The sequence below is a fragment of the Saccopteryx leptura genome, chromosome 6 (assembly GCF_036850995.1).
Source record: "Saccopteryx leptura isolate mSacLep1 chromosome 6, mSacLep1_pri_phased_curated, whole genome shotgun sequence".
Classification (NCBI taxonomy): domain Eukaryota; kingdom Metazoa; phylum Chordata; class Mammalia; order Chiroptera; family Emballonuridae; genus Saccopteryx; species Saccopteryx leptura.
Window position 1 is genome coordinate 45,812,550 of NC_089508.1, and position 12,787 is coordinate 45,825,336.

At 40.5% G+C, this 12,787-nt stretch overlaps 1 pseudogene; it reads right to left on the bottom strand.

The window, feature by feature from the left end:
• Positions 1–302: 302 nt before the first annotated feature.
• On the bottom strand, positions 303–1,287 carry LOC136377057 (KRR1 small subunit processome component homolog pseudogene; annotated as a pseudogene).
• Between the last annotated feature and the right edge of the window lie 11,500 nt (positions 1,288–12,787).

Below are 12,787 nucleotides of genomic sequence, written 5' to 3' on the forward strand. Positions count from 1 at the left end.
GGCTGGGGCCGAAATGACCTTAAAAACACTGATTTTCCCTGAAATATCTTCCTCCTTCTATTGAATCCTGTATTGTTGTTGTTTTTGGAAAATATAATAATTTACATATAAAGAACAGTTGTTTAAATAAACACTGTTATAAAGAACAAAACAAACTCAGGAAGAACTAATCAGAGTGTTACTTCTTATATATAAGGCAACTCATTCTCTTATATCTCAAAATTCATTACCAAAGGATATAGCTTAATAAATTCTAATTGAGGTTTCTTTTCTTTTCCTTTCTTTTCTTTTTTTCTTATCTTTTATTTTTTTGTGCATATTACATTTTTCTTCTTTTTGTTTTTGTTTGCTTCCATTTTAAGCTTAACATCTTCAGCAGCAAGAACTCCAAGTTTTCTATTCTTTCATTCTACTCTTCTCGTTAATGGTAGTAGCCATATCAATCTTAGTTGTGGTAGAAGCTTCCTCAGGCTTTTTACTCCTGGTTTTTCTGTAGGTGGAATAAAAGCTTTGTTCTTTTCCTCTTGTCTCTTACTGAGATCTTCTGTTTGTTTAGCCTTTATTGCTTGCATTTTCTGTCTTATTTATTTATTTGCCTTCAGGAAATATTCACCCCTAACCAATTCTTTATCAATTTGACTTCCTGGCTGTGGTGGTGGGAATGGTATATACTCTTTCTAAACAGGCATTTTCCCCCCTTTGGTTTCTTGTGTTTATTCACATTTTTGTGCTTGAACTGTGGCAAAAACCATTCCCGACTTTGTGATCATAATTCAGATTTGTTTGCCAACTTTCATTTAATCATTAAAGTCTCTTTTAAGCCATTGAAAGGTCCAAATGGCAGAAACTGTGTTTCCCTGAACCATAATGTAACAGTCTGTTAAAGTTTCCAATGCCTGGTCAAATGAAACACTCCTTGCTAATAGTTTTATTAGGTTTCTGGCCCTAGTGATGATATATGGATCAAAATCTTCTTTGTTTTACAAACAGTCATGCTGCCCTCGATGAGGTCTAGGGTTGCGTTAACGTGATGTTTATTCAAGGTTTTCTGTACCAGTGGCCAGCACTCTTTCAAGTAAGCCTCTCTATAATTTGGGAACAAAGTTGCAACACTACCCTCCTTTAAGAGTCCTTTGGGATTGTCCTCTTTGGAAATAGCTGGTTCCTTCCAATCATCAAGAACAGTGAGGAGTTCTGTTCATCTCGGTTCTCCAGATTTGGCTTCTGGCTACAAAATTTACTTTTCTCAGCCGCTGTGGCTAGCCCTTCTGGTTTGGAGAACACCATCTTCAAATCCCCTCCCGTGATGTTATTTTTTTTATTAACTGATATTATGAGAGATTATATCTGCATATATGAACCAGACAATGTTAGCGAACTTTAACTGGTCACTATACACTAATATCTTGAAATGTCAGGGCAGTGTCCTACTCTGGACAAGCTTTGTGAAGGTCTGGCCTTGTCTGAAGTGAATGTGGAGGATGTGGTTATAAGATAAATTATAAGATAAGCAAATACCTCTGCTTGTGGCTCAGTCTTGTATGGGTCAAGAAGTGAGTATTCAAAATTTAGCTGCATACTGCCTGACCAGGTGGTGGCGCAGTGGATAGCGCATCAGACTGGGATGAGGAAGGACCCAGGTTCGAGACCCCAAAGTCGCCAGCTTGAGCGCGGGCTCATCTGGCTTGAGCAAAGAGCTCACCGGCTTGGACCCAAGGTTGCTGGCTCCTGCAGGGGGTTACTCGGTCTGCTGAAGGCCCACGGTCAAGGCACATGTGAGAAAGCAATCAATGAACAACTAAGAAGTCACAACGCACAACGAGAAACTGATGATTGATGCTTCTCATCTCTCTCCGTTCCTGTCTGTCTGTCCCTGTCTATCTCTGCCTCTGTAAAAAAAAAAAAAAAAAAAAAAAAAAAAAATTTAGCTGCATACTAAATCAGATACTGGGATCCTGGAAAAGGAGTTTTAAAAAAAGTTGTTTCCTGTTGAGTATTCTTCACTACCTCCCCCTGACAGTTTACTCAGGGCTCTGCTGGTGACCCACTGGGCCTCTAACATTGATGGCGAGTGAGGGCCAGTTTGATGACATTTTCTGTTTGGCTATCAGATGGGTTTCTGAACCCAGTCGAGTGTCACCCTAGAGATACCCCTGTCTCCGATCCTGAGAGGTAGACTATAGGGAGTGGAAAGAAAAAGTTACACTGAATTGGCTTTTCTATTAATTTTTAAATTTCCATTTGTCTTTAAAGACTAGCTGTTTTTTAATCAGTCTAATTCATGTTGGGAAGGAAATTTGAAATCCTAGCAAATTCTGAGAGCTCTATATCTATTAACATGGATCTATATCTGCCTAGAACTATCCAGAGAGGTGGTAGACGCTTCTACCCATGTAGAGCCTCTTGTGGAAGGTTGATGCAGTGGGTGTGAGTAGGTGGGCAGGTCAAATCTATGTTCTTTCGCAATTTGGGGCCGCTAGGGGTATTTTTAAGACAAGGTGGAATGCATTCTGGTGTTGGAGGTAAGAAAGTTCTGGACAGAAGATTTTACCATGTGACTCTGCTTGTAACTTGCTGTGGCTGTTAGAACTCAGTCCCGCTGCTAGGAGAAACCTGTATCCTTCTCTAGTGCCGCTTTCACAAAGGGGTAGACCAGAACTCTTACCTCTTGACCTAATTTTTTGCTGCTCAGAGGAAGCTGTGGAAATGCCTTGAATTTAGTCATGGCAAATGATGTGTTTACCTCAGAACATTTTAAGTTAATGAAAAACCTGGAAAATATCAATTTGGTCATAATGCAAAGCCCAGAAAGCAGTAAATAATTCTAGCACCTTTCTGGGTCCATGAAACACAAAACTAGCTTTGTTTTATTTTTTTCTAGTTTAAACCGATTTTCTGTTTTAAATCTCAATGGGATACGTTTTCAGCCTTGAAAGGCTCATTAAATCACAGATCCTTAAATTAGGTTCTTTTCAATGGGTTTGAAAAATGCAAGCACCCATAAGTTCTACTAATTTATACTGTCTTGAATTGTCTGGGTGGACACAATCACATCCTGAGAAAGAAACATGGCTCATCTACTGACTCACTCCAGGGCAAAATCATCTTAGTTTATCAATGTATACTTGAAGGAATTTACCCATATCTACGTTGGTCTCCTAATTCATATTTATTTTATAGTCTTCACTTAATGATTGGCAGATTAAACACTTCATTCCTATGCTTTGAAAAGTCTATAAAGAATAATTCATGGCCCTGGCCGGTTGGCTCAGCGGTAGAGCGTCGGCCTGGCGTGCGGGGGACCCGGGTTCGATTCCTAGCCAGGGCACATAGGAGAAGCGCCCATTTGCTTCTCCACCCCCCCCCCTCCTTCCTCTCTGTCTCTCTCTTCCCCTCCCGCAGCCAAGGCTCCATTGGAGCAAAGATGGCCCGGGCGCTGGGGATGGCTCCTTGGCCTCTGCCCCAGGCGCTAGAGTGGCTCTGGTCGCGGCAGAGCGACGCCCGGAGGGGCAGAGCATCGCCCCCTGGTGGGCAGAGCATCGCCCCTGGTGGGCGTGCCGGGTGGATCCCCGTCGGGCGCATGCGGGAGTCTGTCTGACTGTCTCTTCCCGTTTCCAGCTTCAGAAAAAAAAAAAAAAAGAACAATTCATGCTGGTTAGGGGACATGCTTGGGTAGAAGGAAGAAGGGTTGAGGGATCAGCGTGGGGCACGTGCTGCTTCCTCAGGCTAGGAAGTGCAGGGAGTGCACATGTTTATCTAGCCGAAACTTACTGAGTACCTGCCCTGTGCCAAGTCCTGCGCTGGATGTTATGGATACCACTGTCTACTCCGTGGACTGAACTACTTTGTCCATTGCTTATGACTGTTAGGGATCACTTAGCAGAGCTGTGTGAAGGGAAGTATAAAGTCAAGTCATGGTACTGACTGGATTAGGCCTGATCCCAGCACAATTCAAGGGGAACAGCCTAATCCCCTATTCTGTGTGGGCTCCCCTGGCTCAGGTTCCAAGGAGGCTATATAGACTTTTTGGTCAAGAAGCCAATAGTAAGTCCTTAGATTGGAAGCCAACCCAAGAGCAGTTTTTATGCGTTGTATCATTAGTGCCTTAGCAGAAATTTGGTTCAAGCCAGTGAAATAAAAATAGCAAATGAATTTTATGTGACCAAGAGATTAAAATGCATTTTTATCCTATGGTTTACTTTGTGTAAAAGAAAAGGAAAAAAAAGCAATGTATTCACTGATTCAAAAAAACAGCTAACAGTATTGAGTTCTTACTATGTAGCAGGAGTTGTACTAAGTACCAAGTATACCTATTCTAATCTTCAGCATCAGACTATGAGCTGCATAGCAGTATTATTTCAGTTTTTCTGTAGAGAACTGAGGCCCAGAGAGCCTAACTAACTTATTCAACACTATGTGACTCTTGAATGGGAGGAAAAACAGTGGACTTGAATCCTGATTTCTGACTTTAAAGCTTATGCTCTCCATTGGTCATTACTGATTTAGTTTCTGAAGTTGGAGGAAGCATGCAGAGAAACCAAAACCCATCGTTCCTCCTGGCGTCTCCAGCCCATTAATGGCCCTATTATGTGACCATGCCTAAAACCTGGGAATCAACGAGGCCTCTTTTCTTCCTCACTTTCCCTCTTCTCTAACCCATCAGTCTTTAAGTCCTGATGATTTTAATTCTTAGCATTTCTTGAATTTGCCTGTATTCATAATTTTTACCTGGACAATTGTAGTCATTTTCTAACCAGCATCATTCTTTCCAATCCAGTTTTTACAATGCTACCAATGGCACTGAACAAAAAAGTTGTTCCTGCCACATCTCTGCTTAAAAACCTTCATTGACTTTCAGACCTGTCATGATTTGGACCCTTCACCTACTCCTGTCTCTCATTCTGTGCTCTGGGGACCGTGAACTAGTTGCAGTTAGCTGATTGTGCTGTTAATTCCATACCTTCCATACCTGTCTTTTTCTCTATGACCAGAATGATCTCCTCATGGTTTTCTGCCCAGTAAACTGGCTCTAATGTTTTCTCTGAGAAGCCTTCCCCGGCTGTCCCAGCCAGAGGTCATTTCCCTACCTCCAAATTCACTTTCATCTGCATCTCTGTGATAAAAGTCGCCACTTCCCGTTTCAGGGGTACAATTCTGTAATACATTGATAAGTCTTCTTGGAGGGGTAATTTGTGAAATGGATCTCTTGCCATTATACAAATGATAAACCTCTCATCTGAGCTCAGTTTTTCTTTGAATTGTTACTTGGGCCATTGCCTTCTCTCAGGGTGGCGAGTGCTGGCATGTGCACAGCCTTGCCACTACTCCCTGCCGCCTGAGGAAGACATCACAAATGAATCGTAGCATTCTTGTCACAAGGCCTGGACACAGCCTCAGAATCTGGCTGAACTCAGCAGTTCAGGGAGCTACCACCAACCATTTGGAACTGACAACCCGAGAGGAAATCTGATTAACTTGTGTTCTTATGTTAGCTGTGCAGTCGGCCTAATACCTCTCGGAGAAAATGGAACTGTCTTTCTCCAGGGACCACATCATGACCTTTATTCATTTCTAGTTGTTCCCATGAAGTGATCAGATCTTTGTGGATGACAATTTAAGAATCCTCTAAAATCCTCCTGGATATAATGTTAAAATCACAAGAAACCCAGACTTGTTTGCCGTTATCAGGAATAGGAGCTGCTGTCTTCTGGTCGTGAGTCAAGTACCTCCTGAAATAGTCAACACACTGGCTATTCATTTTAAACTCAAAGGGCTAAATTATTGATAAATCTAATGAGATCGTGTGCATATGGTGTGAGAAATAGAAAAAAAAAGAAACTGAAAAGCTATATAGAAGAGACTTAGATTTCTTTTTAAAGTGAAGGAAGAAAGATGATCACAGATGTGAATGTTCCAGGTCAGATAAGTAAATATTATACTTGCTTTCATTTAATTTTATTTTTGTCTTTGCCTCAGAAATCATCTTAAATGACAAGAAGACCTATGTGTATATCCTCTGAGGTGGGATTGCAAATAGCCAATTGAGGATGAAATTAAGCTTTAAAAGAAAGCACATTGGAAACCTACAAAAAGAAGATGAGTGTCTATGAAGCAACAATGAATTGTAGAAAAAAAAGAGGCTGGGCTGGGAGTCAGAGGGTTTGGAGTTTTGTATGGTGTCCCTGCCTATTGCCAGCTGTGTGACACTGGGAAGATTTTTTTTTTTGTATTTTTCCAAAGTTAGAAGCAGGGAAGCAGTCAGACAGACTCCCACATGCCGCATGCGCCTGACTGGGATCCACCCAGTATGCCCACCAGGGGGCAATGATCTGCCCATCTGGGGCGTTGCTCCGTTTCATCCAGAGCCATTCTAGCACCTGAGGTGGAGGTCATGAAGCCATCCTCAGTGCCTGGGCCAACTTTGCTCCAATGGAGCCTTGGCTGTGGGAGGGGAAGAGAGAGATAGAGAGAGGTAGGAGAGGGGTAAGGGTGGAGAAGCAGATGGGTACTTCTCCTGTGTGCCCTGGTTAGGAATCAAACCCGGGACTTCCACACGCCAGGCTGATGCTCTACTGCTGAGCCAACCTACAAGGGCACAGGGCAGATTTTTTAATGTCTCTGAGCCTCACTCTCTGCATGTGTAAAACTGGAGAAAGTTATGCCACCCAAAAGCCTGGCATGTCATCAGCACTTAGTCCATCGAGGTGCAATGTGTCAAGTGGACCTATAATAAATAAAATTGCATTATTTACATGGTAGTCAGGAAAATTGCCCTTGGTTGAGGTAATCTCTTACTTTTCTGATAGATTTTTTTCACCAAAGACCCTTAAAATAACTGAAAAGGAGATTTGAACTGAAGGGGAGATGAGCTCTGAACTAGTTCAAGTCTGTTATGACCTTAAAGGGAGTTTCGACTATATTTGCTGCAGCTGGCCTCGCTCTGCCCTACAGCCATCAATACTTTGCTTGCTATCCAGCCCAGAAGGGGCTGGAGCCCTCCATAAAAATTACCCCTGTGGAAAAGAATGACATGAGTAAGCCAGCTGTTTGCCTGGGGAATCTTCCACTGGTCATGAAATTTAGCCTGTTAGCAACTGATCCAGGAATAGTTGTACACAGACCTGGAGGAGTTACCTGTTACCCTCTCATAGCATCTGAGCAAAAATATACTCAGAGAGAGAACAAGACAGAAATGACCATCAATGGGTCCTCAAACTCAAGGAGTACCTCTTATGGGCAAACTGAGTTCTTACTTGGACAATCCTCAGTGCAGCTCCCAGGGAAGCTGGCGGTGCTGTTCTTCTTTTATAGACAGAAAACCCAAAGCACCAAGGGATTAAATAATTTGTATTGGAACGAGATTTTACTAACTCCATAGAAAATTGACCTAAAACTTAAACATGGATAAACCACATCCTTTATTTAAACAGTATTTTACAGTCTATGATGAAAGAATACTTAGAGATGGAATTTCCAGATTGGCTGTTCAAGAACTCAGAGAAAAATCATGCAACTTTCCATTCATTCAGCAAACGTTTATTCAGTACATACCAAGTGCTAGGCATTGTGATAGGGGCTGGGAATACAAGCTCATAAAAGACTATTACCTGCCCTCAGGGAAATCAGGAGACACACATGTAAAGAAAGAAAATTAAACGGTATAGATACCATGATAGTAACAAAAATCTGTGTACATAATGGTAGGGGCCCAAAGAGGAGGCAAAGTTTTGAGAACTCACTCAGTTTGATTTACCCTGGGTTGGCTTGGCAACAATAATGCTACTGAACCCTAAGTACTGCAACTCTTGCCAACTTTAAACCCACAAATAAGCAAATATAATGTATGCCTAAGTGCTAGAAGTCATGAGTGCCTGTGTGCAGAGAATGTTCTTTTTATGTTCAATATCTAAATTGGGATTGTAAGTATATTTCAAATTCTGAAAAAGTAGGCATTCAAGTCTCCTAAATTTGACCTTTAGAATAATTCCTTGCTAGTAGCTATCTTCCCGAAGTACAGACTTACCGTGGAGAGGGCCCGAAATCAATCCAGAGGTTAGACTGTTGGAAGGAGGGTGGAGTTCCAGGTCCTGACAAAATGAAACACAGCTTTCAACCCACTTACACACTCTCTTCTTGAAACATTCCCTTGCGTTTACTTTGGCAACTCCCCATTCTCCTGGTTTCCTTCTAACTTACCAGCACTCCTTCATAGTCTCCTTTGCTGACTCATCAGCCTATATCTTTAATGAAGGGTTTTTGCAGGCCCCTCTTACTCTCTCCCTAGGTAATTACATATTCTGCCATAACTTCTATTACAATATAAACGTCAATCACTTTCACCTGTCTCTAATTAGATCTTTTCTCTACCATCTTGACCTGTATGTCCAATTTTAAGCTGGATATATCAGTGGGGCTCCTCTGACAAAACCCATGTAAGAATGGAAACCCATGGAATTTCCCCTCAGACTCCTCAACAGGTGTTTTCTCCCTTGGGAACTCCTGTTCACCTGATTCATGGATTCTCTCACCCGGCTTCACATTTTAACCATCTGAGAGGCATGGAAAACATACCTGTGTCTGTCTGCCCCTCCTTAACCAATTAAATCAGAATCTTGGGAATAGGGTCTTTAGGTTAAGACTTGCTGAGTTAGTGGCTCAAGCTGGAAATCCGTGAGTTATCTTGAGCTCTCCCTTTTCATTATCTTTTCATAGTCAGCCACCTGCTGATATAGCTCTTGACTTTACCTACTGTTTTCCATCATCAAAGTCACCACCCTAAACCAAGGCATCATCATCTCTTGCCTAAAATAACCTCTAACTGTTCTCTTTGCCTCTAGTTTTGGTGCCATCCACACTATTATTCACAATGCAGTCTGCATTTGAAAAATCTGATTACATCACTCTTTTACTTACAACATTACCCTGGCTTTCTGCTTGCTCTTAGAACCAGTCCCAGATCATGATGGCCTGTAAAGATGTGGCTATAGGCCTATAGCCTTTGTGTTTTGGTTTGATCAGCAAAGTTACCCATCTTTACTCTTCTGATAACATGTCTTCTTGGCCACCAACACAGAGGGTAGGCTTATGATCAGCTGTACAAGGGTTGGCCATAGTGATCCAAGCTTACCAGGTTATATTGGGCCCTCCTTTGTGATAATTTTTGGGTATAGAGTGGAAGCAACCTTGCCTTAGGTTCATGGCGAAAGGGGATGGACTTGGAGCTCTTGGCAAACAATTGTCTGCCTCTCCAACTCACAGAGTCAAATCCAGTGTTCTTGGCAACAGAGGAAACTCCTGTCTATGATTAATTAATTGTTTGAGTACTATTTTGTTTACTTTCTATCTTCCCTGCTCAACTGTTGGCTTCATGAGGGCCACAACTACACCTGTTTCATTCCATGTGGTGCCTTCATTTCCTAGCACATGGGAAGTTATTACTCTTTGATGGATAAATGAATGAATACCTAATTTTGGAGACATTCACTGCAATAACGGTCAGATTAAGGACACAGATGACAAGGGAAGGTTTGTGGCTCCATTTTATCTGATTTCACTGTGCTGACGTGGCAGCAGTTACCCTGAAGTGAAGGGATGTATGATATGCAGGGGTCCCAAACTTTTTACACAGAGGGCCAGTTCACTGTCCCTCAGACCGTTAGAGGGCTGCCACATACAGTGCTCCTCTCACTGACCACCAGTGAAAGAGGTGCCCCTTCCAGAAGTGTGGCAGGGGGCCGGATAAATGGCCTCAGAGGGCCGCATGCAGCCCACTGACCGTAGTTTGGGGACGCCTGAATGAGTGTCTAGCTACCCACCTTGATACAATCGGGGATTTCTTCAGCTTTCTATCACCAGGAGATGCTCCTTTGGCACTTGTAGGCTGCCCTTTCCTAGTAAGATAAAATTTCTGTCCCAAACCACCCAAGAATGGAATACTTATTATGGGCTGTTTTATTTTCTACTTTGACGTTGGAATGGAAGAAGAGAGTATGCTTTTTAAGCTCTTTAAAATGCAGTTCTATTAAAAATAGCTATTGAGACACAGCCATAAAACAAGCTCTACAGAATGATAAGGAAGAATTATAGATATGTGTTATGGTGTTCTACCCAGAAATATTGTGCAATATGGAGATAAACTTATTCCTTTAGAATTTAACCAAAACATCCATAATCCTCCATGATTTTTGCTTCATAATTTCATTCACTAGGATTTTTGATATTTGGATGTAGCCATTTGATTCACTGACATTGAGATGGAAATATTTTGACAACTTTAAAAAGCAATCCTTAAAAACAGTTATTTTAATTATGAAAGATACATGAATCAGATTTACCCCATTTTTTAATTTTACCCCAACTCCAACCTATTCTTCTCTGGGGTAGGCTAATCCCAGGGATGAAATCAGGGATGGGTGAGTGACAAGACTGGGAAACAGACAGTATGGAAATATGGTCCCAAATGACTGGCAAACTACATGGAAAAAGGAGTCATAGGTGTCACCACATTTGCCAGTCTGAAGAAGGGCACCCTTGGTCTAAATCAGGATGCTGCTCACTTTCTGAGAATTTATTTGTATCATCTATATCTCAAGATCTTGAATTCATCTCTGAAACAACAATTGTCAGTATCATTTGCTTTTAATCAGTAAATAGACGTGTTCATTTAATTGAGGTATTATTCATTCTGTCCTTTTGTTTGAAAAGTTATAGAATGAACACCTGTAAGTTGACTTTTTAATTCTATAATCCTAGTTGAGTGGGTATGTATTATCCATTAGGCAGGGCGGAGGTGGGACTAGGAAGAGGATCTCTGTAGCATAGTAGGATCTCATATTCTCCAAATGTCTCAGAAAACCCTCAAATTTCTAGTAGTTTCCTCAGTAGTCCATTATATATAGACATTTTACTAATTATTAAATTTCTTCAAAATGGAGTTTGGGGGATTAGACTTACAGTCTAGTTTGATCAATTCCAAAAGACTAAAAATCTATGCTATTTTTTCTGATTTTAAAATTAAAGCTTATTCATACAGAATAACATGTTCTGTGTTCAGAGAATACAGAAAATTTTAAAAGAAGAAAATTCTCCATGATCAAGTTGAAGGTTTAGGGATGGAGTAAAAATCAGAGACCAAGGCAGATTTATTGTCAAATGTTGAAGCATAAAATTCCAGGCCCCTCAAAAAGCCCTTGGAGGGCCTTAATAACATGTAGATAGAGTCATTTGCTTTTATAAAATGTATGCATGTAGGATATTTTAACTTTAGTTAATGAAGGCTGCTTTTTAATCCACTTTTTCACCTCCTCTTGTCACATTTTCACTCATGTCATGTGGCCCTGGGGTTGCCACAGACCTTTTGGAGAACAGTCTACAGAAAAGTCAAGTTGGGCTTGGACAATGATAACATAAAACTTATAATGTATTATTATAAAAAGTTTATTTACTATTTCTGTTCAAAGAGTAAGATTGGCCTCTGTACAAGGAAACCCGACTTTTAGTTCGTAGGGTTTTATTTACATCATTTACACTCATATTCACGAGGAGCTATTTAGCTGGCTGTTTCAGTGTAGAAATTACTTCCAGGTTCCCTCTCATCATCCATGGCTTTGGCTCACCAACGTTATTACACAAAAGCATAAGACCAGAGCTTGCATGGTAACATGGGAGTGCGCTAAATCCTGCCGCTGAAAGTATGTGGGTGGTGCCGGAGAAACACGGTTTGAAATATACGGAGCCAGAAGTCAGTCTGGAAAATGCTTCCAATCACCGGGCACCCAAGATTGTAAGAGAATCACTAAGTTCTCATCAGCGCCTCATCAAACCAGAAGTTCTTTGCTGCCAGCAATATGCTTGATAATAAATTAATAAATGAAAACATTTTTTATAATGGTTTTGATATATTCAGAAGTATTTTGGAAATATTTTCAAAGGGTTTTTTTATCAGAATTACTGTGTTTGTAGAATAAACATGTCTTACGTATCTCAACATATCACTGAGTTGTACAGATGTATTGGAAAATATTTATATTTTTAACTGACGTAAAAATAAAATACAGACGTTAACAATGATAACATGAAACTTATAATGTATTATTATAATAAGTTCATTTACTAGTTCTGTTCATTCAGAGAGTAAGATTGGTCTCTGCACAGAGAAACTTGAGAGGCCTTGACATCTTTACTGCTCTCTTGAAACCTGGTCGAAGTTCCCCCAAGTTTGGCAACAATCCTAAGAATGTGCTTTTAACAAATTGCAAGGCTAAACTATCAGTAGCTATCAGTAACTTTTCTAAAAAATCAATAATTAAAAACAAATTTTGATTAATGATGCTAGAAGAAAGAATTATCTTTCTTATCTCTCTCCCTAAGGTTTGATATTACAATTCCAGTGGTGGGATCCAAATAATTTAACAACTGGTTCTCTGCCCTAATGATTGTTTTAAATATAAAAAAATATATACCAAAAGTAGTTTTATTATTTCATGCATTTAATACTTAAATAAGAACAATAAAAGAGGTATACAAAACTAGATTGTTATAAGAAAGTGTTTTAAAATATTAATGAAAAATATTAAATAACACCTGAAAAAAGCAATAAAACTGTTATTTAAGATATTTCCATATTGCTTCTTGATTGGCTTCCTCACTTGCAATTTTTTCCACCTATTGACAGAATGAACATCATTATGGGCACTTCGAATACACTGTTGAGCAGATGAACATTAAAAAAGAGTAAGGAATGTAAATGTGTGGTTTCCACATTGGGCGGCTGCCCAGGTGCCCACCT